This window comes from Lepidochelys kempii, chromosome 2, assembly GCF_965140285.1.
Source record: "Lepidochelys kempii isolate rLepKem1 chromosome 2, rLepKem1.hap1, whole genome shotgun sequence".
In the NCBI taxonomy this organism is placed as follows: domain Eukaryota; kingdom Metazoa; phylum Chordata; order Testudines; family Cheloniidae; genus Lepidochelys; species Lepidochelys kempii.
The window spans coordinates 132,198,380-132,223,891 of record NC_136381.1 but is presented as its reverse complement, the minus strand read 5'-3'; the positions used below and the strand labels follow the sequence as shown (position 1 = coordinate 132,223,891).

The following is a 25,512-nucleotide window of genomic DNA, read 5'->3' as shown; positions in this document are numbered from 1 at the left end:
TGCTAACTGAATTGGTTTATTTTACACCTTGTACCATACAAATACAAAAATATGTTCACATCACTTTAAGCTGAATAGGTGAGATAATAACTCTCAGCTGAATATCTCTAAACTGAATACAAGAAATCTTGTTTTAATTAATTACAAATGCATTTATTTAGAGTATGTCCTCTTCATCAGCAAAGTGTGTGAAAATTACATATAACAAATGATGTGTAGCTTTTCTGTGACTTCAGTAATAAGGCCTTTTATTAGCAAGAACAAAATTTGAAACATAAAAGAAGTAATGATTCAGGATTTTAACCCAGCTATAAATTACAGTTTTTTTCTTTATTTTTAAATATTGGCACTTTCCTCAGTCAGATAACATGCTCTGGTGCTGCTCATGTGCCCTAGTTTATTTCACCTTTCCTGAAAGCCAAGATTTTACACTTAGAAGAGTCAGCACTTCCATAGTGCTAATGCCATATATCAATGTTAAAAATACCTTCTTAGAATCAAATGAAATCTCTCTCACTACAGGACAAGCCATAGTAGCCAGCTTTCTTTCAGCAGGATACTCACTCTACACACACACACACACACACACACACACAAACTGAAAGAACGTCAATCAGTGTGACTGCTACCTAGATATTCCTGTTATATTTAACAAGAAATGTTAAAACAAAACAAAAATAGTTCATCCAAGCATAATCAACTTTTTCATGCTCCTCCGGCAAAATTGGATCCATTGTTATGGATAAAATGTATTTATAAACACACAACCTAGTCTTCTGCACCAGCTGGAATGTCCCCCATTTTAAAAAAGTCACAGGGAATGAGAGAATTAAACCACATGGGTTCACATTCTGCATTCACACGCATGTAGCCACACTGAAAGAGTTACTTGAATGCAGTGAAAGACAGAATTTCACCCAGTAAGGAAAGCTGAACACAGAAGCAAACTTATTTCTACAACTAGAATTAAAATGTCAAAACAGCCCATGCACTCCAAATAGCCACAGGAATTGAGTGGTGAAAAAAATCTTTGCTCATCATTAGTCTGATATTTAATTGTTTTAATTCCCCCCCCCCTCAAATTTTCTTCCAGATTCCTGATTCAACCCTGAGGATGTATCCATTATTCCCTGCTTTAACCTTCATTGCCCTATATTGTGACCTCAATTCTTTCAGCTTAGGAGATCTGAAAGCAACATTTATTTTTTCAAAGTTAAAAAATCCCCTTCATGGCTACAAGTGCTATTCCATTATCAACCAGTGGGATCGCTATTGTGAAACATAAGATATGCACTGTCACTTCGGGCAAAGAATTTCAATTCATAGTTCTCTCAATCTTTGCAAGGAGGAAAAGACTTGAGTGATACAAGATTCAAATTCAGGTCTCCTGCATTGCATTATATAACATTACCGCTAGGTTAAGTGATCCAGTCATTTATTTAGTTATTTAGATAAAATCATTTAGTGTAATTGTGAAAAAGAAAGTTTCCATCTCTGAAAATAAACATATTGGCCTTATTTAAACATTCTAAGAAAGATCATTATTCAGCTACACGCTGTGAGCAGTACCTTATAAATGTGTTTACTAGTAACAAACACTCTATTCTTAGTGTCATTATTTTTGCATTTTTTAAAAGCTGATACTCTCTTTTCCCTCACCCCCCAACATATTTTCAGTTAAAGCATGAGTATATTAATAATCATTCATTGTGAAATGATACAGTATGTGATGAACCCGTGAAAAATCACTAGTGACCTGGCAAAATGAAAACATATAACCCTCTAATAGGAACACTGCCTAGAGAAAATCCCCTCTCTCTTTTTCCTATGTTGCAACTGCCTAGTAGAGTAATGGACATAAAGCAGAGACTGAATTTATAAGATCCAGATAATATGGGTGAAATTGTCAGTCAAATGAAGTAGCAAAAGGCATGGAAGAAACTCAAATCCTGTAGTTATAATTAACTGGGCATTGGAAACGCTACAAACTACAGTTAACATCTCCCAACTAGCTCAGTTTTGTTTGAAACTATCACAACAGAAAATCCGCAACCTTTTCTTGTCCCCTGCTTGCCGATTTGCTTTAAAATTTGATAAAAGTAATGATGCTTCTGTTTTCTATCCAAAAATATCTAAGTGCTCTAAAAACATTAATTAATTCACAGATAAAAATGTACTTAACCTGGAGTTAAAGTTGAAGTAAAGACATAAATATGTTTCATCATATCTTTCAAGAATATCTGTGTTTGGAAAAAGCAAATAACTATCAAAAAGCCAGAGATTAGCAGTTAAGGTTGTGCTTCTTAAACAAGACTTTAATTTTCATGCAATAGCAGCAGCAACCTTAACTCTGCCTAATAGAGGCAAAACAACCAAAAATTCTAGTTTATATAATTCCAGCAAAAATGTACATGTCAGTATAACTAATCCAATGCATTATCTTTGGAGGTCTCAATCATTTTTATATCCATTTTCATAACACTAAGCTTGAAGACATGCAAGGGTTGCTACATCGTACATCAATTAACTAATAAATTACAGTATCAACTTGCTTCATGTTACATTTGCAATATTAATTATTATTTTCTTTGCACTTTTTAAAGCTTTAAGTTAACAGAACATTAATTTCCTTGTTAATCTTCTGCTCTACCACCGGTTAGGGTGACCAGGTGTCCAGTTTTTGACCGGAACATCAGGTCGAAAAGGGATCCTGGCAACTCTGGTCAGCACCACCGACTGGGCAGTTGAAAGCCCGCTCATCAGCACTGTGGAGCTAAGCAGGTTAGTGCCTACCTGTCCTAGGGCACTGTGCTGCGCCCTGGAAGTGGCCATCAGGTCCATCTCATAGGTGGGGGTGGGCCATGGGGCTCTGCTGGCTACCTGAGCACCGGCTCCGCACTCCCATTGGCTGGTTCACGGCCAACAGAGGCTGGGAGGGGCGGTGCCTGCGGGCGAGAGCAGCACATGCCACGGAGCCTCTTCCCCGCCCCACCTAGGAGCCAGACCTGCTGGTTGCTTCTGGGGCACAGCACAGAGCCAGGACAGGCAGGCAGCCTGCCTTAGCCCCGCTGTGCTTCTGACCAGGAGCCGCCCAAGGTAAGCCCGCACCCCAACCCTGAACCCCAACCCCCTGCCCCAGGCCTGAGCCCTCCTCCCCAAGCTGGAACCCCCTCCTGCACCCCAAACCCCTCATTCCTGGCCATACCCCAGAGCCTGCACCTCCATTTCGAGCCCTCACCCCCTCCTGCAGCCCAACCCCCTGCCCCAGCCCACTGAAAGTGAGTAAGGGTGAGGGAGAGTGAGCCACTAAGGGAGGGGGAATGTAGTGAGTAGGGGGGGGAGCCTCATGAAGGGGTGGGGCTAGGCGTTCAGTTTTGTGCAATTATCAAATTGGCAACCCTACCACCAGCACATCATACTTTTCATTTCCATACTTTGACATTTCCTCTCACTCTGCTTCTCCCCTCTTTCCTTTTCCACTGCTTTCCTGCTCTACTGGCAACATCCCCTCAATCTTCAAGATCTCCTTCCTCTCCCTCTCACATATACACTTGCTGCAGACCTCTCAAGAGACAAAAGTAGTAAGCACATTAGCAGATTCACATGATGAAGATACTGAGGCTAGCAGTCAAATGGGGTGGGAGGCATTCCCCCTGCAGTCACTGATTAAAGAAATTATTGCAATTAATGTAATTTTAATTGTCTCCAACTCTTTTCCCATGCTAAGATCTTGCAAAAAAAATTAAGAATTATTTTCTAACTGTGGAGTCACTTTTTTGTGAGCGTGTCTTAATTTACCATGAGCTTGTCTGATTAACTCCAGGCTTAAGCACACATTGTCCTTTCTCCATTGAAAAGCCTATCTAGCAATTGCTTTATGCACTGAGGCTGAGGCCTGTCTCTGCAAGAAAAAAAGTTTCGACACACTTTTTGGCGGGGGCGGGGGGAATTAAGCTTTGTACTTTCTCAAATAGTCAGTCAGTGCCCTATTTTAAACTTTTTGAAACCAACAATCTATTGAAATATTCCTAATTAGAAGGTTAAACTCTTTTACAATTTAATTGTAATCAACTAATCTTTGGTCATGTTAACTACTCTTCAGTGAGGGGAATACAGGAAACTATGTTTTCTCTTTCTTGCTTTGTCCCAAAGGTGGCAAAAAAATACATTTTTAGTGTTTTGGGGGAATTCTACCAATTTTGGGTCCCATAGTCCTTCATTTGGTAGAAGTGGAGGGTAAAATTGGGTGTATAATGGAAACTCATTTGCAACCTTAACTTTGAAACTGCTTGCACTCCATAATTAAGCATCAGGGAATCCCTATACAATTTACATATTATTCATATTCATTTTATAGATGAAGAAACTAAGGCATAGAAAGATTAAGGACAATAATAAGGATAAATACAAAGTACTACACTTGGGAAGGAACAATCAATTGCACAAATGCAAAATGGGAAAGGACTGCCTTTGAAGAAGTACTGCAGAAAAGGATCTGGGTGTTACAGTGGATCACAAACTAAATGTGAGACAACAATGTCATATTGTTAAAAAAATGCAGAAGTCATTCTAGACTGTATTAGCAAGAGAGTTATAATTCTTCCACTCTAGTCAGCACTTATATGGCCTCAACTAGAGTATCATGTCCCATTCTGTGCACCACATTTTGGGAAAGATGTGGACAAATTGGAGAAAGTCCAGAGGCAAACAACAAATTGATTAAAGACCTAGAAAACATGGTCTTCGAGGAAAGATGGAAAATAATGGGTTTGTTTAGTCTGGAGCAGAGAAGACTGAGGGAAGACATGATGATAATCTTCAAGTACATGAAAGATTGTTATAAAGAAGAGAGTGATAAAATGTCCTTTACCACTCAGGACAGAACAGGTAATTGGATTACATTGCAGCAAGGGAGCTTTAGGTTAGACATTAGTAAAAGCTTCCTAACTGTAAAAGTAGTTAAGCACCGTAACAAATTACCTAAGAAGCTTGTGGACTCTCCATCATTAGAGGCTTATAAGAACAGGTTAGACAAACACCTGTTAGGGAGAGTCTCTCGATAATACTCAATCCTGCCTCAGTGCAGGGGACTTGACTAGATGACCTACTAAGGTCTGTTCCAGTCCTAAATTTCTATCATTCTATGACCATGTGACTTCCCAAGTTCACATAGCAAATCGTTTGCAGAATCTGGAACAGAATCCAAGAGTCCTGACTTAGTGTTATCACTAGACCATACTCCCTTTCCTTTAAGCTCCGACATTGCTGACCCATAACATGTGTGTTCCACTGAAATCTCAAACCAAATTCTAGCTGTTTTTTTTATACATTGGATTATGTAAATTACCATATGCACTACCATTTCCTTTGAATCATTTCTGTATATCACATAGTGGGTGTCCAACACCATGAACAGAATATATTTTATTGATTTGCTTGTTACCTCTTCCCACCACCCCTTTGTTTCTTGTCACTCTCCACCCCCATGTTCAGTACACTTAAGAATGCTGTGCCACAGTGTGTGTGTCGTCATAGCTAATCTAGTGTAGGCCTTCTTGCTGTTAGAGAGAGAGAGCGAGTGAGCGCTTATTGGTACCTCTTCAGTTTGATGTGGTCTGTTCAGAACATTGATCATGCCCAGTAAGTTCAATGCCACAACCACATTAACAGAATACTAATTCTTAATCCAAGTAAGATTTTAGGGAACCAGAGCATACCTTTGCATGTCCATTAAACCCTATTCATTGGACTCTGAAGGAGGTTAAATATTACAAACAGCTGAAGTTCAAAACCACCTGTTCGACCAGTCCAATTTTTAAATTAATTTCTTTTTATTTTTGTTTATAAATTCACAATTGTCACTAAAACCAGTAAATAACTTTAAAATCAGGAGAAAAGAATAGGATAGGAAAAATGTCAATGTATATATATTTTTTAAAAATCCTTTTCTAATGCAGACTGTCTCCCAAACTACACTAAGTTAGGCAAATTGACTATATACTGCAGCTGAGTCAGTAATAGTACACACACATTTTTGGCACACACGCACACACACACACTTCATTTTGGACTCGACAGTAAACTGCTCAAGACAGAGTCACAGCATAATTCTAGTTCAGGGACTAAAGAATATTGTATGAAATTGCTGAGGAAATTAATATGGGTAGAATGTAATTACCCAAATTGGCATTTTGCCAGAATACCAGCCTCAGCACTCCTACTCTTCTGAAGTCCCAAAGGATCTTTAACATCTGCAAGTGATCAGGAGTTTTATTCTGTCTGTGATCTATAAGGTGGCACCATCTCCAGCAGCACAGTGCCCCCTAACACCATGCTGGTGCACTGGATCAATGTTTGTTACCTATACATATGTTCCTGCTCATGGTTTTTTGATGGCTTTCACAGCAGAAATGAAACAAGAAGTGTGTCATTAGTGCTAGTCAGCAAGATCCCTGGTGATTTTAACCAGTCAGGAAGCATAAAAATATTCTACCAGACACAATGCTTTATATAATTAGATCCACCATGTGGAATGGGAACCATATCTTGACTTGAAATCCTATAACACATTTACTTAATTCATATCCAAGAAAAGTGTGAGTTAATTATTCTAGGTGATATTTTAAGGTGGTAAATACCAACAGGGTAAATTACCTTTGGATATAGTCAGGTTATTTTTTCTAAATGTGTCATTTTCCCTACCAAGATGGACTCTATGCCAAACACACATTAAAATCTTACACTAGTTTAATATCTCCCCTGAAGACATGTGTTTACTACCATAAAGGAGAAGAACAATTACTGCAAAAGGAAAGCTACACTGTGTTTTCAGACAACCGTATTTGATTGACTGCAGCATAGAAAATAAAGCTTTGGAAAGACCGCAGCTATGTTTAGAGTTCTGGATGAAGAAAAAAATCTGTACCTTAAATAAAAAGTCAGTGATGCTATCACCTGAGCTAACTGAAGTCCATGCTCATTTTACCTTTCCTTTTCACCACTTTCCTCTGAGCAAGAGAAAACTGATGGGGCATCACTGCTCTTTTAGTTGGATATATCCCAAGTCCCAATTTAGCCCACAAAGTACTTATAAAAAAAGTATACATACTATACTACAAAGTCTGACTCCAAAACACATTACTATTTTTTACACGTGTGACAAGTAAGTAGCTTCCCCACCCACTTGCCCTCTGTCAGTGGTGTCACTCATGCAGACAAACAAAGTTGCACATGAACACACTGGTTCAATGCCACCTTGTTTTCAGAATACACGTTAGTGAAGTCATATTGATGAACTCCTTTCTTGCTAAAACCCTCAATTCCAAACCCTGCGGAAGTTCAACTGGCAAAACCATTGAGTGAGCTAAAGTAATGCTGAATCATATATTATTTTTTGTCCATTAGCATAAGTGGTGTAGGGGTGGGAAGGGGAAATGAAGGGAGGTCTCATTTCTGGCTGTGCATTGTTTACAGTGCCCTTTACAAGTAGTAAAAGTTTAGGCACTGCTTAAGCTTTAACAAGCAGCTACAGCTAAAACCATGACAAGAGCTCTGTTCTACTGCAATTTCAGTGCTCAGATATCATGTAATGTTACAGGTACTGGAAAGACTGATTAAAAATCACTGTTCAAATATCAAATGTAATGTTCCTGCTATACAATCTTACAGGGTTTGCCTTTTAATATATATTTAGGTACATATATAAATGAGATCTGATCTAAATCATCTGAATGTGATCACCATTAAAATGCATCTGCACATTATTCTCACAAGTTATACAGCAGAAATGTAGGTATTGTTCAGACATTCACAGATAAATGCACACAGAGAACACAGCTATATTTTTATGCTTATATTTTGTAGGTTGCACTGCAATATTCTTGGATAAGCAAACACAATTCTAAAATATCACAAGGGTATGGCTTACACATTAGAGTTAACTTTAAAATAAGCATATTATAGGCTGTGGATCCACTGCTACAGTAATAGTTCACAAAATATTGTTGACACTGGTTAGAAGACTGTGTTAGCAGCACCATAGTCCAGAAATATTAATGTTGCTACATATTAAAGTGTCATTTTATTTAAGCCTTACCTTGGCTGACTTGCCCTAACTGGTGACAAGGAACTTAATTTATAAGAAGCAAATGGGGACTTTTCTCAGTGCTCGCAGCACAGCTGCTCCCAGTCCTCAGAGAGGCACACGACTCCAGCTCTGTGTACCTCCAAACCTCTCAGCTCATATGCTCTGCTTCTGCAGCTCATGAGAGCTTCTCTGATTGGCTGGCATTGCCTGTCTGCCTGATCCTCTCCCTCTCTCTCTCCTTTTTGCCCCCCTTGTTTTTCTTTCTTAAGCACTTCAGGGCTGTGCAAATTCTAGAGCACACAGTGTTGGTCCCCCTTTAGCCCTTTCAGCAAAGTCATCTTGCATGAAACAAAGAAAATGTATATCTTAGCTCAGCATCAGCATCACTGCAAAAAAAAGCACCCTTTGGTACTAGAGCTCTGGAAAAAATGACAGCTCTGTGGCAGTTAGCCCATAAATTCAGTGCAGGAGAGGGAGGGGAGCAGCAGAAAGAAGGGGCTTGGCTGTCGGATGGATTGGGAGTGCACAGAAGGAGTATACAAGGGAAAGCACGCAGTAAGGCATTGGTTGGTAACCTGGTAATAAATTTTCATATTTCGGTGCAAAGTCGTCACAGCCAGCTAAACATTCAACTGCTGGCTCATTCATCAATGATCCACGCGATCTGATGGTGGCTGAGAGATTCAGTTTGAGTGATGTCCTTTAGTGCCTTCTTCCAGCCTAGCCAGGGCACAGATAGCTCACCCCCCACCAGGTCAGCCCTATGTATTTAAAGAAGAATAGATATTGATTTTCTGCCCTTCATCCCCTCCTTTACATTATTCTACTATAAACTGAAACTCTGTAGTTATTTTGTTGCCTCAGACAGCTGTGTGTCAGGACACACTGGCTTAATGAAAAATTTATTCCAGAATCCATGTCTTCTTTAACACCTTCACTTCAAACAAATCACTCCATACCTATCCACCCCAAGATAAATAGCATTGGCTTAATCCAGGTTTTAGATAACGGAGTAAACAAGTGCCAGATGCTGCTTACCCAACCTGCTGTGGGCAATCCATAAGAAATGTAATTACCATATAAGTGGCAACTCTGGCACACAGACTGTTGGCAGTCAGAGATCCTGTCTTTAGCCTCTGGGTAGCAGCATGAACTGGGATGGGTGGACAGATGAAACTGAACATGCTGAAGTTACACAAGGAGGAATAATAGGAGAGAAAAATATATCTCATAATGAAACAAAAAATGGAGATGCTCGAGACTGGGTAAAGGAGAGATGGCATGAGAAATTCTACAATTTAATGTAATTGGACTAAACGCCGATATCCTGAATTAGATGCAGAGAGCAGAATTGTGTCCAGCGAACAGTTAGACATCCAAGAGGATAAAATCTGGTGCTGGGTCTTCAGCATTTTTCCAACGTAAACACCATTAGCTTCCTTGGGATACACATTTTAAAAGATGTGTGCAACTTGTGGAGGAATGTTGAAGCCAGGGAGTTAGAAGTTTGGATTTGGGAAATCTAAACTCTCAGCAGGAAGTGAAACAGAAACTGTTTCCATCTGCTATGTGTGTGTCCTCTGGCTTGCAAGAGCAACACACATGAATCGATGCTTTAGTGTTCAGTATTTCTGCATGACCTCTCTCATGCAGCTTCTGTTCTGAACGAACTAGGTTTTGTATATCTCTAGATTCAGATTTTTTGTTTTTAATTCAGCTCTTTTTGTTGTTGCTGTTACCTCAGGAATAACTTTCAAATCTCCCCCATCAGGAAGGGGTAGGAGTGCATGTGTGTGAAAAAACACAAAGCAAAGCACAACAAAATAAACAAACAAAACTTTTTACTCTTTAATGGGTGATACAGCTTCATTTAAAAAAAATCACACTAAGACATTCTCTAGAGATGCCCTACTTGGTATATTTCACTGCCTCTAGTGAAAAGAGACAATGTTTGCTTGCCTGTCTGCCTCTGAAGCATTTTTTGAGATGCCACCAATATGCAACCCAGGGACAGACAAAAACAAAATTGTAAGTCTTTCCTGGTGGTTTTCATTGGCTAAGACAGTACTAAGCACATCCACTGGACATTCATAATGCAAGTCAACAGGCATTTGCTACTCTACTGTGTAGTAAACTAGGATGACATGCAGAAGGGACTATTGATAATTCCAAAGAGCAGTATACAAATTCCATAAAGGAGTTTACAAGTTGAGGATCTCTGTTTTCTGACATTATACAGACTTCTCTCAGGAAACATCAATGTAAAAAGTTTACAGGGAGCACGACAAGATGCATTGGTATAAAATGATTAGAAATGTTCTGAACATTTTGGAATTATTAGAGGGGCTCATGGGAGTAAAGAGACAATCAGAAAAAAGATAAGCCTCAGTATACTGCCTTTCAGACTCTTCTTCCACTCTGGAGTTTATAAGGAGAATCAAAAGGAGCAAATAGCCCGCCGAAATAAAATCAAGTTATTTGTGTGAGGTGATTAAGGTTCTTTATATCAAAAATGATTGCAGAAAAACATATCTATCACTGGAATTTATTACTGCATTAATTTCTGAGACTGAGAGAATGGGCATTGCTGATGCCAAGTTCCTACTTGTATGACTTTGAGCATGTTAGAAGAATCCTTCTATTGAGTGATACATACATAGCTAAGTGATACATACCTACCTATGAATCTAATCCAGAATTCATGCAGGACCTACTACTGAAATGCGAAAGTTAAAATTACTGTCCTGGATTGTGATAATACTATCAGAGGTATTCCCAGGGAAATGTAGGCATATCACATTCAAGTAATTCTATACATAATTTTATCTCAAGAGTCCAGTAGGCTCCTGTACTTTTCAATTCTCAAAAGGTAGAAACTCCTCCTGTAGACTACATTCAGAAAGTTCCTTTTGTGAACTCATGAGATTGTGACAATCATCACAAAAAAATTTGGTTTTTAGTATTTTCCATCATAAGGGCTTGTTATACAGTACTTCTAAGAGTAATGCTGAAATAAATTCTGAAGTAGAACATGCAGCTCTTCACTACAGCACTAATCCTTTCTGTTACATTAAAAAAGAAAACATGCAGTATTTCACCTCTAGGATATTTTTTCTTTATTGTTTAACACGAGGTGGGAAAACTAAGGCCTGCAGGCCGAATCCAGCCCACAAGACGTTTTAAGCCAGCCCACGAGCGCCTGTTGGGGAGCCGGGTCGGGGGCCGCACCACGCAGCTTCGTCCCACTCTGGTGCTCCAGCCGAGGCACCGGCTGGGGGAACCGCACCATGCGGCTCAGCCCTGCTCTGACGCTCCAGCCAGGCACCAGGTTGGGGGCCGCATCAAGCAGTTCCTGGAAGCCAAGCCATGGCTCCACACTGAGGGTTGGGGGCTGCTCCACACCTAGGAGCCAGAGAAGGGACATGCCACTGCTTCCGAGAGCCACTTGAGGTAAGCGCAACTCTGAGCCTGCACCCCTGAGCCTCTCCCCATGCCCCAACCCCCTGCCCCAGCCCTGATCCCCCTCCCGCTCTCCAAACCCCTCGATACCCGCATGGAGTACCCTCCTGCACCCCAAACCTCTTATCCCCAGCCCCAGCCCAGAGCCCACACCCGCAGCCGGAACTTGCACACCTTTCCGCATCCCTGCCCTAGGCCTGATCCCCTTCCAAACCCCTCGGTCCCACCCCAGAGCACGCTCCTACACCCCAAACTCCTCATCCCCAGCCCCACCCCAGAGCCTGCACCCCCAAACAGAGCCCTCATCCCCTCCTGCATCCGAACCCCAATTTTGTGAGCATTAATGGCCTGCCGTACAATTTCTATTCCCTGATGTGGCCCTCGGGCCAAAACGTTTGCCCACCCCTGGTTTAACAGATCTAGGTAACCATTTGCAGAATAGTTCTAATTTACCTGGTCTCTCTCTGCTGTCACTTATTATGCGAAATGTATTGATCATCTTGCAGTTCACTGCTGGAGAATAGATCATTCAGCTAATATTCAAACAGTTACAAAAAGACTGACTCTTTCATTAGTAAATAAGGTAATAACAAATCAGGGTCATTTACAGATTGAAAACTGCCAGCACCTCAGGGATGTACAGAGCCGCTAATCATTGGCAGCATGATGCGGCCAACTCAATGTAACATTTAAAAAAAATAGGTTGTCCTCTGTACAGCAACAGACAAAGAAACTGAACACATTTGTTGCCAAGGATCTCACCACTGCTTCTAGGATTCCGACTGTTCATATGACATTAGCACCAGAGAAAGGCTCCCACCCCCGGCTTATTTTTAGCAGAAACTTTCCAGTTTTACAAGAAGAGTTAGAAATTATTCCTTCTTTCCAGCAGTCACATGAGACCTTTTGTGTTGTTTTATCAGTCTACTTCCACCCACCCAAAGGAATGAGATTGTCATCTCTGAAAATGAATGAAACTCGCTCTTTAAATAATAGTGTTTTCCACGGTTGTGGGCAGGGCAAAATGTTTGACTGGACTCCACCATAACTTTTGTCCTCTGCTCTAATGCATAAGAACAGCCAGCCACGTCTGTATGTCTGTCTGTCATACAGATGTGTCTCTCCTTTCATTATCTTACTTCTTATGTCATCAACACTTTTTAAACCCACTCAGCCCCATTTACAAGACCTTGACATACGTAACAACAAAACAATAGATGTCAAAGTAGAGTAGAACATTTCAGTGGGAAATGGGATGGTCACTAATTATTATTACCCTCATCATCTTGTTTGCTACTCACATTTGTTGTATATTGTTTTAATTAAATTCTAAAATCCTCTAGACTGTATTTTCCCATGAGCCTTGATGTTGCCTAGCACAATGAGGCCTGTATCCTGATTAGGACCTCTGGGAACTAACATAATACAAATAATAAAACTCTTTAAAGTCTTTCTACATACTACTATAGTATAGTGTACACATTAATGTACCACCTCCATCAAAGATTACCCCCATTAAAATCAATGGGAGTAAGGGTTGCCAATGTTGGTTAGACATATCCCTAGAGGTTACATCACATGACAATCTTTAATTAAAGATTAACCTTTGACTCCTGGAGACTCCAGGACCTTCCTTTGTTCTTCCATTGACCTCAGTGCAAAAAAGGCCCTAACGTTGCAGGCACTCTTATCACAGCTTTGGAACAGACCATGGATCTCTCCCCTAACTTATATTTCTCCAGGACTTGGAGCATATTTTATTTGTCTAGAAAGTGCATACCATATTTTGGGTTCTGTAGAAATAATAAAAGAATAATTATTTTATGTTTTGAAAGCATTTGAAACCCATAAAGGCTATTGGACAAAAATGGACTGAATACAGCCCTTTAATAGGCATAATCCTTATAATGAAACTATGCATTCATGCCAGTAAGACTGGACATGAAACAATTTTCCACAAGTGTCAGATTAATGAAAAGTTACACAAGAGAAATAGAATCACATTAAAATTAATATGAACATTTGTTGGCTATAGATACTCTTACAGATATCAAAGCAATTGCCTTATAGAACATACACTTCAATTTAGCCACAGTAAATACATACTATGCACAGTAACAGTCTTCTATCTTGTTCTGGAATAATCATCCTATCAAGCGAGAGGATGGTTAATTCTCTATAATCTCATAATCCTCAAACTCCTGACTGAGACTGCCTACAAGGATGCCAGTTAGTGCTAATTGCGGCAGTGGATTTAAAAAAAAAAAGGTTTGGTAACATGTATACATGCCCACTGGGAAATTGATTCAGACAAGCAGTTCATTTTACATAAATCCCCACTGCTTGGTCCCCTTCTTCATCTGGCCCTCCAATTTCTTTTTAAACGTTTCTTTTAAAGCTTGAATGTAAAAAGATACATTGTTAAAGATTTGCAAATTCTGCAACAGCCAACAAAACTCAAGGTGAGGTGAGGTTGCTGGTGCTGCCTTGGCTCCCTATATATCTAATACCACTGGAATATTTTCTAACAAAACAGCAACAGCTTTTGCTAAATAGAATGATAATAATAGTTGCCAATCACAGACAACGAGTGACACAAGGGACCATTTCCCCTTGGTATTCCATAAAACGACAGGCAAAACATGCTGCCTGGGCATGCAGAAAAAGTTGCACATGCCATGAAACTACCTGTTCCATCAAATTATGAACTCAGCAATTCCCTCTTCAGTTGCAAAGAAGTACAGAGAATATGAAATCATCTCAGCTAGAGGGAGGAAAATAGGAGTGCCGTTTCCTTTACTGAGCCCTGGTCCACACTACAAAGTTAGGCTGACCTAAGTACATTGCTCAGGACTGAAACATTTCACTCTGAAATGTAGGTAAGGCAACCTAAGCTCTGGCCTAGACACCACTAGGTTGACAGAAGAATTTTTCTGCCGACCTAGCTCCCACCTCTTAGAGAGGTGCACTTACATCAGTAATGGAAGAACACCTCCCGTCACTGTAGTAAGAAGCTACACTACATCGGTCCTATAGCGTTTCTACGAGTGTAGACCATCCCTGAGTTTCTGCGTCATTGTACATACTGAATGGAAGAAAGTGAGGAAAAAGGAGAAGAAGGACACAACTAGAGACAGTGCTGTGTCTGACTCACATGTCAAGAGCTCTTTCTGCCTAGTCTCTAACTCTTCATATTAGTGAATAGCGTATGCTGCACTTAGTCAGGATACACCTAAGCAGAAAGCCTGCTTAATTGAGATGTCTCCCAGGAAACCAAAATATCCCTAACAATACATAATGGCAATGGCTGCTGTTTATTAGGGATACTTTCAAGTAACTGAGTAGGGCTTACACAAGGAGATGCATCCGATGAAGTGAGCTGTAGCTCACGAAAGCTTATGCTCAAATAAATTGGTTAGTCTCTAAGGTGCCACAAGTACTCCTTTTCTTTTTACAAGGAGATGAAGAATTTTTGTGAATTTACACTTATGCTCTTCTAAACTAACAGAGCCAAAAGAAACAATCTCTGATATACTGACATTAATGTTAACTGACAGACCAACTCTTTCCAGAGAGTGGTGCTGCTAGTTATTTATCTATTCTATTTGCATATAATAAACTATCTGGTTTCAAAATGTTTGTTTTCAAGGTAAGCGTGTAATAGTGGAATTGAATGGCTCATGTGAATGATAATGAGATACAGAATATATCACCTCTCTGTCATCAACTTTAGGTCAGCACTGAGCAAATCTTAACATGTAAAAGCTGCATAGTCACCTATGGGGCAGAAGTTGGTGGTTTCAGACCAGTTTTTACAGGACAAGTGATAACTTCATGTAAATCAATTACAGCTGATATCAACTAGTCATAGTTGTTGGACAAAGGATTGAATGAATGGTTATGGCGATAACTTATCTCACTTATATTGGTGGCCCCTTAATTTCAAGAACATTTCTAATGCTGTATGGAGGAATCTTCACCTTCTCCTGTCTGTTCCTGCAATATCTGTAAATCATAGAATCTTAGAAATGTAGAGCTAGAAGGGACCTCAAGTGGTCATCTGTTCCATCTGCTTTGCTGAGGCAGGACCAAGTATACCTAGACCACTCCTGACAAGTTTTTGTCTAACCTTTTCTTAAGAACCTCCAGTGATGGGGATTTCACACCTTCCATTGAGAACCCATTTCAGTACTTAACTATCCTTATTGCTGGCTTTCCCCCCCCTAATATCTAACCTAAATCTCCCTTGATACAGATTAAGCCCATTACTTTTAAAGAGGGTGGTGCTCAAATGTTCTCTTTATGCACTGAATGCAGGAAAAGTTGTGAAATCCCCTTAACATATATGAAGACTTATCAGCCCCTCCACCCAGCTATTGGGTCTTTTTCCTCAACACTTAACATGCCCATTTTTTTAAACCTTTCCTTTTAGGTCAGGTTTTCTAGACCTTTTATCATTTTTGTGGTTCTCCTCTAGACTTTCTCTAATTTGTTCACATCTTTCATAAAGTGTGGCACACAAAACTGGACATAAGACTCCAGCTGAGGCCTCACCAGTGCCAAGCAGAGCAGGACAATTGCCTCCCAAGTCTTACATACAACACTCCGATTAATACACCCCAGAATGATAGTAGCCTTTTTCTCATCACATTGTTGGTTTATATTTAATCTGTGATCCACTATAAATCCCATATCCTTTTCTACAGTACTGCCTAGCCAGTTATTCCCTGTTTTCTATCTGTGCATTTGTTTTTTTCCTTCCTAACTGTAGTGTGTTGCATTGTCTTTAGTGAGTTTCATCTTGGTGATTTCAGACCAATTATCCAATTTTGTTTTTCAATTCTAAATAGACAAGTTTTGTTTCTAGTGTTGTAAACTTCACCCCTTTCGCAAGCACTAAACATTTATTTCAATAATATAACTAACCAATACAAAATAAACCACTTACATTTCTGCATATGTCAGAACCACCAAATTATGGAGAAGCTGACTGCATGTTGGACAACAAAAATTTGAAGATATTTAGTCAAAAGTTGAATGTATATTTTCATCAAGTGACATTTGATGTAACAATCACGATTTTGAACATGAAGAACTTTCTAAACATTAAGTCTCTTCTAATGCCTGTCTACAGGAATGACACAGCTTTAAGGGATATGATGAATGTCCTATAAGACAATAGACCAGCACAGAGTAACTCTAGTTTACACTCAGCAATACACTAGGTATGGATTGAAAGTGAGAATTCTGAAATGTAGTAAGATAACATTTCTATTGATGCGTGAGTGTTCATTCCATTGAGACTACACTGGTGAAACATGACAACGCAGTGTTAAGGCAAAGAAAAACTTCCAAATGCTATTTTGCCCCCCTTTTTTACAGGATAGAATCTGCTTTGAGACTTGCTAAAGTTCTCTCACTCCAGAGCTATTATTACTCCATTGCTATTATTATTCCAGGCACTACTACCTTCTTAAATCTTAGGAAAACTTTCATAAAACATCAAAAAAATTCCATTGCAAGACACCCTCAAAATATTGCTGAAATGTGTGAAACTCTACAGTATCTGCAAAAAGAAAAGGAGTCCTTGTGGCACCTTAGAGACTAACCAATTTATTTGAGCATAAGCTTTCATGAGCTACAGCTCACTTCATCGGATGCATACTGTGGAAAGTGTAGAAGATCTTTTTATACACACAAAGCATGAAAAGATACCTCCTCCCACCCCACTCTCCTGCTGGTAATAGTTTATCTAAAGTGATCACTCTCCTTACAATGTGTATGATAATCAAGGTGAGCCATTTCCAGCACAAATCCAGGGTTTAACAAGAACGTCGGAGGAGGAGGGGAGGGGTAGGAAAAAACAAGGGGAAATAGGTTACCTTGCATAATGACTTAGCCACTCCCAGTCTCTATTCAAGCCTAAGTTAATTGTATCCAGTTTGCAAATGAATTCCAATTCAACAGTTTCTCGCTGGAGTCTGGATTTGAAGTTTTTCTGTTGTAATATTGCAACTTTCATGTCTGTAATCGTGTGACCAGAGAGATTGAAGTGTTCTCCGACTGGTTTATGAATATTATAATTCTTGACATCTGATTTGTGTCCATTTATTCTTTTACGTAAAGACTGTCCAGTTTGACCAATGTACATGGCAGAGGGGCATTGCTGGCACATGATGGCATATATCACATTGGTGGATGTGCAGGTGAACGAGCCTCTGATAGTGTGGCTGATGTTATTAGGCCCTGTGATGGTGTCCCCTGAATAGATATGTGGGCACAGTTGGCAACGGGCTTTGTTGCAAGGATAGGTTCCTGGGTTAGTGGTTCTGTTGTTGCTGGTGAGTATTTGCTTCAGGTTGTGGGGCTGTCTGTAGGCAAAGACTGGCCTGTCTCCCAAGATTTGTGAGTGTTGGGTCATCCTTCAGGATCGGTTGTAGATCCTTAATAATGCGTTGGAGGGGTTTTAGTTGGGGGCTGAAGGTGACGGCTAGTGGCGTTCTGTTATTTTCTTTGTTAGGCCTGTCCTGTAGTAGGTGACTTCTGGGAACTCTTCTGGCTCTATCAATCTGTTTCTTCACTTCCACAGGTGGGTATTGTAGTTGTAAGAATGCTTGATAGAGATCTTGTAGGTGTTTGTGTCTGTCTGAGGGGTTGGCGCAAATGCGGTTGTATCGCAGAGCTTGGCTACAGACGATGGATCGTGTGGTGTGGTCAGGGTGAAAGCTGGAGGCATATAGGTAGGAATAGCGGTCAGTAGGTTTCCGGTATAGGGTGGTGTTTATGTGACCATGGTTTATTAGCACTGTAGTGTCCAGGAAGTGGATCTCTTGTGTGGACTGGACCAGGCTGAGGTTGATGGTGGGATGGAAATTGTTGAAATCATGGTGGAATTCCTCAAAGGCTTCTTTTCCATGGGTACAGATGATGAAGATGTCATCAATATAGCGCAAGTAGAGTATGGGCGTTAGGGGACAAGAGCTGAGGAAGCATTGTTCTAAGTCAGCCATAAAAATGTTGGCATACTGTGGGGCCATGCGGGTACCCATAGCAGTCCCGCTGATCTGAAGGTATACATTGTCCCCAAATGTAAAACAGTTATGGGTAAGGACAAAGTCACAAAGTTCAGCCACCAGGTTAGCCGTGACATTATCGGGGATAGTGTTCTTGACGGCTTGTAGTCCATCTTTGTGTGGAATGTTGGTGTAGAGGGCTTCTACATCCATAGTGGCCAGGATGGTGTTATCAGGAAGATCACCGATGGATTGTAGTTTCCACAGGAAGTCAGTGATGTCTCGAAGGTAGCTGGGAGTGCTGGGAGCGTAGGGCCTGAGGAGGGAGTCTACATAGCCAGACAATCCTGCTGTCAGGGTGCCAATGCCTAAGATGATGGGGCGCCCAGGATTTCCAGGTTTATGGATCTTGGGTAGTAGATAGAATATCCCAGGTCGGGATTCCAGGGGTGTGTCTGTGCAGATTTGATCTTGTGCTTTTTCAGGGAGAATTCTTGAGCAAATGCTGTAGTTTCTTTTGGTAACTCTCAGTGGGATCAGAGGGTAATGACTTGTAGAAAGTGGTGTTGGAGAGCTGCCGAGCAGCCTCTTTTTCACATTCCGACCTATTCATGACGACAACAGCACCTCCTTTGTCAGCCTTTTTGATTATGATGTCAGAGTTGTTTCTGAGGCTGTGGATGGCATTGTGTTCCGCATGGCTGAGGTTATGGGGCAAGTGATGCTGCTTTTCCACAATTTCAGCCTGTGCAGGTCAGCAGAAGCACTATGTAGAAGTCCAGTCTGCTGTTTCGACCTTCAGGAGGAGTCCACCTAGAATCCCTCTTTTGTTAGTGTTGGTAGGGAGGTCTCTGTGGATTAGTATGTTGTTCAGAGGTATGTTGGAAATATCCCTTGAGTCGGAGATGTCGAAAATAAGATTCTAGATCACCACAGAACTGTATCATGTTCGTAGGGGTGGAGGGGCAGAAGGAGAGGCCCTGAGATAGGACAACTGCTTCTGCTGGGCTGAGAGTATATTTCCAACATACCTCTGAACAACATACTAATCCACAGAGACCTCCCTACCAACACTACAAAAAGGATTCTAGGATTCTAACCCCTCATACAGAGACAAACACCTACAAGATCTCTATCAAGCATTCTTACAACTACAATACCCACCTGCGGAAGTAAAGAAACAGATTGATAGAGCCAGAAGAGTTCCCAGAAGTCACCTACTACAGGACAGGCCTAACAAAGAAAATAACAGAACGCCACTAGCCGTCACCTTCAGCCCCCAACTAAAACCCCTCCAACGCATTATTAAGGATCTACAACCTTTCCTGAAGGATGACCCAACACTCTCACAAATCTTGGGAGACAGGCCAGTCCTTGCCTACAGACAGCCCCCCAACCTGAAGCAAATACTCACAAGCAACCACATACCACACAACAGAACCACTAACCCAGGAACCTATCCTTGCAACGAAGCCTGTTGCCAACTGTGCCCACATATCTATTCAGGGGACACCATCACAGGGCCTAATAACATCAGCCACACTATCAGAGGCTCATTCACCTGCACATCCACCAATGTGATATGTGCCAGTAATGCCCCTCCGCCATGTACATTGGTCAAACTGGACAGTCTCTACGTAAAAGAATAAATGGACACAAATCAGATGTCAAGAATTATAACTTTCATAAACCAGTTGGAGAACACTTCAATCTCTCTGGTCACACGATTACAGACATGAAAGTTGCAATATTACAACAGAAAAACTTCAAATCCAGACTCCAGCGAGAAACTGTTGAATTGCAATTCATTTGCAAATTGGATACAATTAACTAAGGCTTGAATAGAGACTGGGAGTGGCTAAGTCATTATGCAAGGTAACCTATTTCCCCTTGTTTTTTCCTACCCCCCCCCGACATTCTTGTTAAACCCTGGATTTGTGCTGGAAATGGCCCACCTTGATTATCATACACATTGTAAGGAGAGTGATCACTTTAGATAAGCTATTACCAGCAGGAGAGTGGGGTGGGGGAGGTATTTTTTCATGCTGTGTGTGTATAAAAAGATTTTCTACACTTTCCACAGTATACATCCGATGAAGTGAGCTGTAGCTCATGAAAGCTTATGCTCAAATAAATTAGTCTCTAAGATGCCACAAGTACTCCTTTTCTTTTTGCGAATACAAACTAACACGGCTGTTACTCTGAAACCTGTCTAAAGTATCTATGCTTTAAAAAAAGAGTTTAAAAAAGAAAACAATTTGTCATGTTTCCCAACCTATACTTATGGACACTGCTAACTTGTAATAGTACTTTGCACTAATATAGTACTAAAACTGGCCTTTGGAAGTGCTAAACTCACTGTTAAGATGTCTAAATTGTTAATTAATCCACTTTGTGGGACAATCACATTTAGCACAAGGGCATGGAGTCTATTATTTTTTGCGCACACTCGTTCCATTACCTTTGGGTGAACCAAGTTTTGGGCCAAGGCAGAAAAAAGGAGATAGAACAGTCTTCTGGGAGGAAAGAAAAACTGAGGGGATGGAAGGTATACAAGAAGCACATTCCTGGGGGTCCTCAAAATCTTAACACTTGACTCCTTTGCACTTTCATATGAAGAGCTCAAATGAACAACTGAATCACCAAGAATTTATGGGATTTTCTTGAAGTCACACCATGAATCAGTTACAGAACTGGAAACGGAAGTCAAGAAACTAAGAGTAATTCCTATTTCCTGCTTTTACTGGAAGAAAACATTCCAGTTCTGCCAGATAACAGTATTCACCTAGTTAGGAAGAAAAAAAGTAATTGAAATACGGCTATCTATTGAGATAAAAAATGCTTTCCATAGGTGGGAAAGCATTTTTTAATACTTTGTTTGTTTCTTGTGGTTTTCAGCTTACTTTAGAAATAGTGAGAATTGCAAACAATGTTAGTATGTTTTTGTAGATTTGTAGGCAACAAAAAGTAACCTTATATTGATTGGTGACAAAGAATGAAACAAACAGATGTTTGCTATTTTCCCCAAGCATAAACAGAGCATGGAGGTTCTCTCAATGGTACATTCTTTTATTTTAATTAAATTAAATGTTTAGTAACATTTCTTCTGTTCTATCAAATAATTCAATAAATGAAATGATTAATGGGGAAAATGGCAGCATTTTCTTTAGTGCCCACATCATAAACACATCATAGATTATTTAACATCTTTTCACTGGAGGTAGGAAAACTAAATTAATGTGAAGCCTGATTCATAGTAAAAAGGTTAGCTAGAGTACTGTGCTTTTGTCTTATGTCTACTAAGATCAAAGGCAATTTTTTCACAAAGCAAAATTTGGTAGTGAATATCCTAAACAACATGAGACAATCTTTTTCCATTGTTATTGGAAGTTATTCTTATAGTTTTATTGGGGTAATTACAAAGTCTGGTTGTATTCTGAAGATTGATTATCACAATGGCATATTCAGAGATTTTATGGCCAGAAGGTACCATCAGATCATTGAGTCTGATATCCTATATAACACAAGCCATATAATTTAATCCATATTCCCTCCTGTTGAGCCAACAACTTGTGTTTGATTAAAATGTATGTTCCTGAAAGACCTTCTGTCTTCGTCTGAAGATTTCAAGAGATACAGAATCCACCTCCCCATCTGCCAGCCCTGTACACTCAATCTGAAATCTTAAAGTCAAACTAGTCCTTTCCTTCTCATGATCATCTATAATTAAGGTTCTGCAGGCCAAGCTATGTCCTCAGTTACACCAATGCAATCCCATTGCCTTCAATGGAGTTGTACAGGTATAAGTGATTGGCCTTGAACCAGGCTTTTAGTGAAAAATTCTGGTTATAATTGGCAGGGGAGAGTATGCCTCATACTATTCACTGTGTAGCTAGAGACAATAGTCTAACTTTATATTTACCACTAAAAGAACAAGATATGACTGAATACACATGAAAAGCATGTCTATTCTGTAAGTAGGTGCCATTTTTACATAATTTCCTTTCAAAGTAGCAGTAATTGCTGAGCTAAGAGATCTATAGCTTCTAAAACAGTTTAATATTCCATACTAATGAGGAACTAAACAGTTAATCTCTAAACATATTTAAAAATGGATATCTTTAACAGTGAGTTTGGCAAAGTTGAAGCTAATTAAATATTTCCCCCCAGTTCCTTGTAATATAAGGCTATGAGATTAATTGTATATATATCCATCCTTTATTTTTTTCTTTCTTCGAAATGCCTCATTAGAAGTAAAAGTTCATTGCTGCAAATGGAAGTTGAGACTACAGCATGCATGTTTTTCATGCAGTTGACATTTTAGCAATGACAAAGATTATTTTAACATTTCAGAATCTAGGTTGTATTTTATGGACAGAAGATTGAAGTCAATTGTGTCTGGGGTGCTGGAGGAGGCTCTGGGCTGGGGTACGGGCTTTGGGTGGGGGGTCTGGGAGGGAGTTAGGGTGTGGGCTCTGGCCGGATGGCGCTTACCTCAGGCGGCTCCCGGTCAGTGGCGCAGGGTCCCTGCCCTGGCTCTGCGCTGCTCCGAGAAGTGGCTGGAATGTCCGGCTCCTAGGCAGAGGCACGGCCAGGTGGCTCTGTGCAGTGCTTGCTGCCCGCACCCACAGGTGTCACCCCCATAGCTCCCTTTGACCATGGTTCCTGGCCAATGGGAGCTGTGGAGCCAGTGCTGGGGGCAGGGAGAGCATGTGGAGATTCCCTGATCACCCCTGCGCCTAGAGGTCAGACATGCTGGCCACTTCTGGGGAGCTGTGTAGAGGCAGGGAGCCTGCCTTAGCCCCGCTGCACCAACAACTGGACTTTTAATGGCCCGGTTAGCAGTGCTGACAAGACACACCACAGTCCCTTTTCATACAGGAGTTCCGGTCGAAAACCAGACGCCAGGCAACCCTAGTTGGAGCCTAAGTATGTCAGTTAAAAATCCCAGGCCTATTATTGCTTCATTTATGACACTTCATACAATAATACACTGCATTGGTATCTGTATTTTTTATTAACCACATTCATTTAGCATTTACAATAATCTATATGCTATTACTGCAAGGCCATTTGTCATGCTGTAGTTTAGGGTTTAGTGATATGTCCTTCATTCACGTTCATTTAGAGGTTAGCAACTTGGTCATAGGGTTGCCAACCAACCCAGACGGCCTGGGAGTCTCCTGGAATTGCTCTCAACCTCCCGGTTGCTATTGAAATCAATCCGGGAGATTTTAATAGGCCAAAAATCTGATCGGTGGCACACCTCCCTGGGCTCCACCTGGCTCCTGGAAGCTGCCAGCATGTCCCTTTGGCCCCTAGGTGCAGGGGCAATCAGGGAGGTGCCACACACTAGCCCTGCCCTGAGCACCAGCTCCGCAGCTCCCATTGGCCAGGAACCATGGCCAATGGGAGCTGCAGAAGCAGTGCCTTCAGGCAGGGTCAGTGTGCAGAGCCCTCTGGCCACCCCTAAGCCTAGGAGCCACAGGGACATGCCGATTGCTTCCGGGAGCCGCCTGAGGTAAGCATCTCCCTGCCGGAGCCCGCATCCCACACTCCTCCCTGCACTGCAACCCCCTTCCCCAGGCTCAGCCTAGAGCTCCCGCCCACACTCCAAACTCTTTGGGCCCACCCTGAAGCCCAGAGCCCACACCCCCTCCCACACCCTAACCCCTGCCAGTGAAAGTGAGTGAGGGTGGGGGAGAGCGAGTGATGGAGGGAGGGGGGGATGGAATGAGAGGGAGCAGGACAGGGTCATGGCCTCAGGGAAGGGACAGAATAGGGGATGGGGAAAAGTTGTTTGGGTCTGTGCGATTAGACAGTTGGCAACCCTACCAACTCACTGTCAATTTTACATGAAAATGGCCCCCCAAAACCTATTTTTTAAGAAACCATTATTCAAAAAATATTAAGTGAGATCCTCATCTCATCTACGATGCAAAACACTACACTAATCAATTCAGTGTGTAACTGAACAATTTAATTTAGGTGTCCAAATTTGAAAATTGGGCTCAAAATATGTAACTAGGTGACCTTAGGGAGTTATATTGTGGTACATAAGCCATTTATTTTAATTACCATACTTCTTTTTACAGAAAAATCTCTAGGGTTTTGGTTGTACCTCAGGAAACGTAGCAGCTCCTACTTTATACTCAGCAAAAAAAGGAGTAGGGGAAATGGGGTGAGAAGGGTGATCATTTATATACTACATTAGGTCCAAGTTCTCAATTGTGAGTGGGTTGTTATGTGCCAGATATTCAAAATGGTACAGCTGTTGTTGAAATCCCCTTATCACTAAATTAGAAATTGTGCCCCTACTTACAGATTTTTATTTGCTGTAGTGTAGCAAAGTATTATACTATACTGTGTGTCCTTGACAAAACAATATTCAGGCCTTGCTGCTGACACCCTTTATAAGTCATTTGCACCTGAATACAGTAGCCCAAAATACATGGAAAAAAAAAAAGAAAAAAAAAGAAAAGGAAAAGTCTACTGCTCCAGAGCACATTAAACTCTGTATTATAAAACTGATGACTCAAATATGTCTACTGAGACAAAAGCCTTGTTAATTAACTTTTTGAAATGTACAAAACTTCTTAACACCTGAAAACATCAATAAATAAACTAACTTGCCATTGATTATTTTTAGAGATCGAAAGGCCTCTGCCAAATACCTCAGTACCCATATACATTCAGTGGTTGTCTTTTGATTCTCAAGGAGCCCCAGACCACATCTTCTATGCAGTTCCTGGCTTGACTCAACATTGAACCAAGGGTTTTCATTATTCCTTGCATGTATGTGTTTCATACACTTTTCTGACTTTTTAACTAGTGAAGCAGACACCTGCATCACAAAGCACACATATTCTGTTAGTTCTTTACAATCAAACAGGCCTCAATCCAAAAAAACCTCGCAAACACATGCATATCTTTATGCACGTTAAAAGATTCCAA

General features: G+C 40.8%; 1 protein-coding gene across 2 annotated transcripts in view; it reads right to left on the bottom strand.

The window, feature by feature from the left end:
- Nucleotides 1–25,512, bottom strand: part of CDH18 (cadherin 18) — a 454,121-nt gene that overhangs the window by 346,177 nt on the left and 82,432 nt on the right. The window contains exon 1 of one of the 2 annotated variants that reach the window (XM_073332277.2): nt 8,096–8,238. The exons of the other annotated variant lie outside the window; for it this stretch is intronic. The gene's annotated coding sequence lies outside the window, so the exon portion shown is untranslated. Of the gene's footprint in view, nt 1–8,095; nt 8,239–25,512 lie in introns of those variants that run through there. 2 annotated transcript variants of the gene reach the window in all.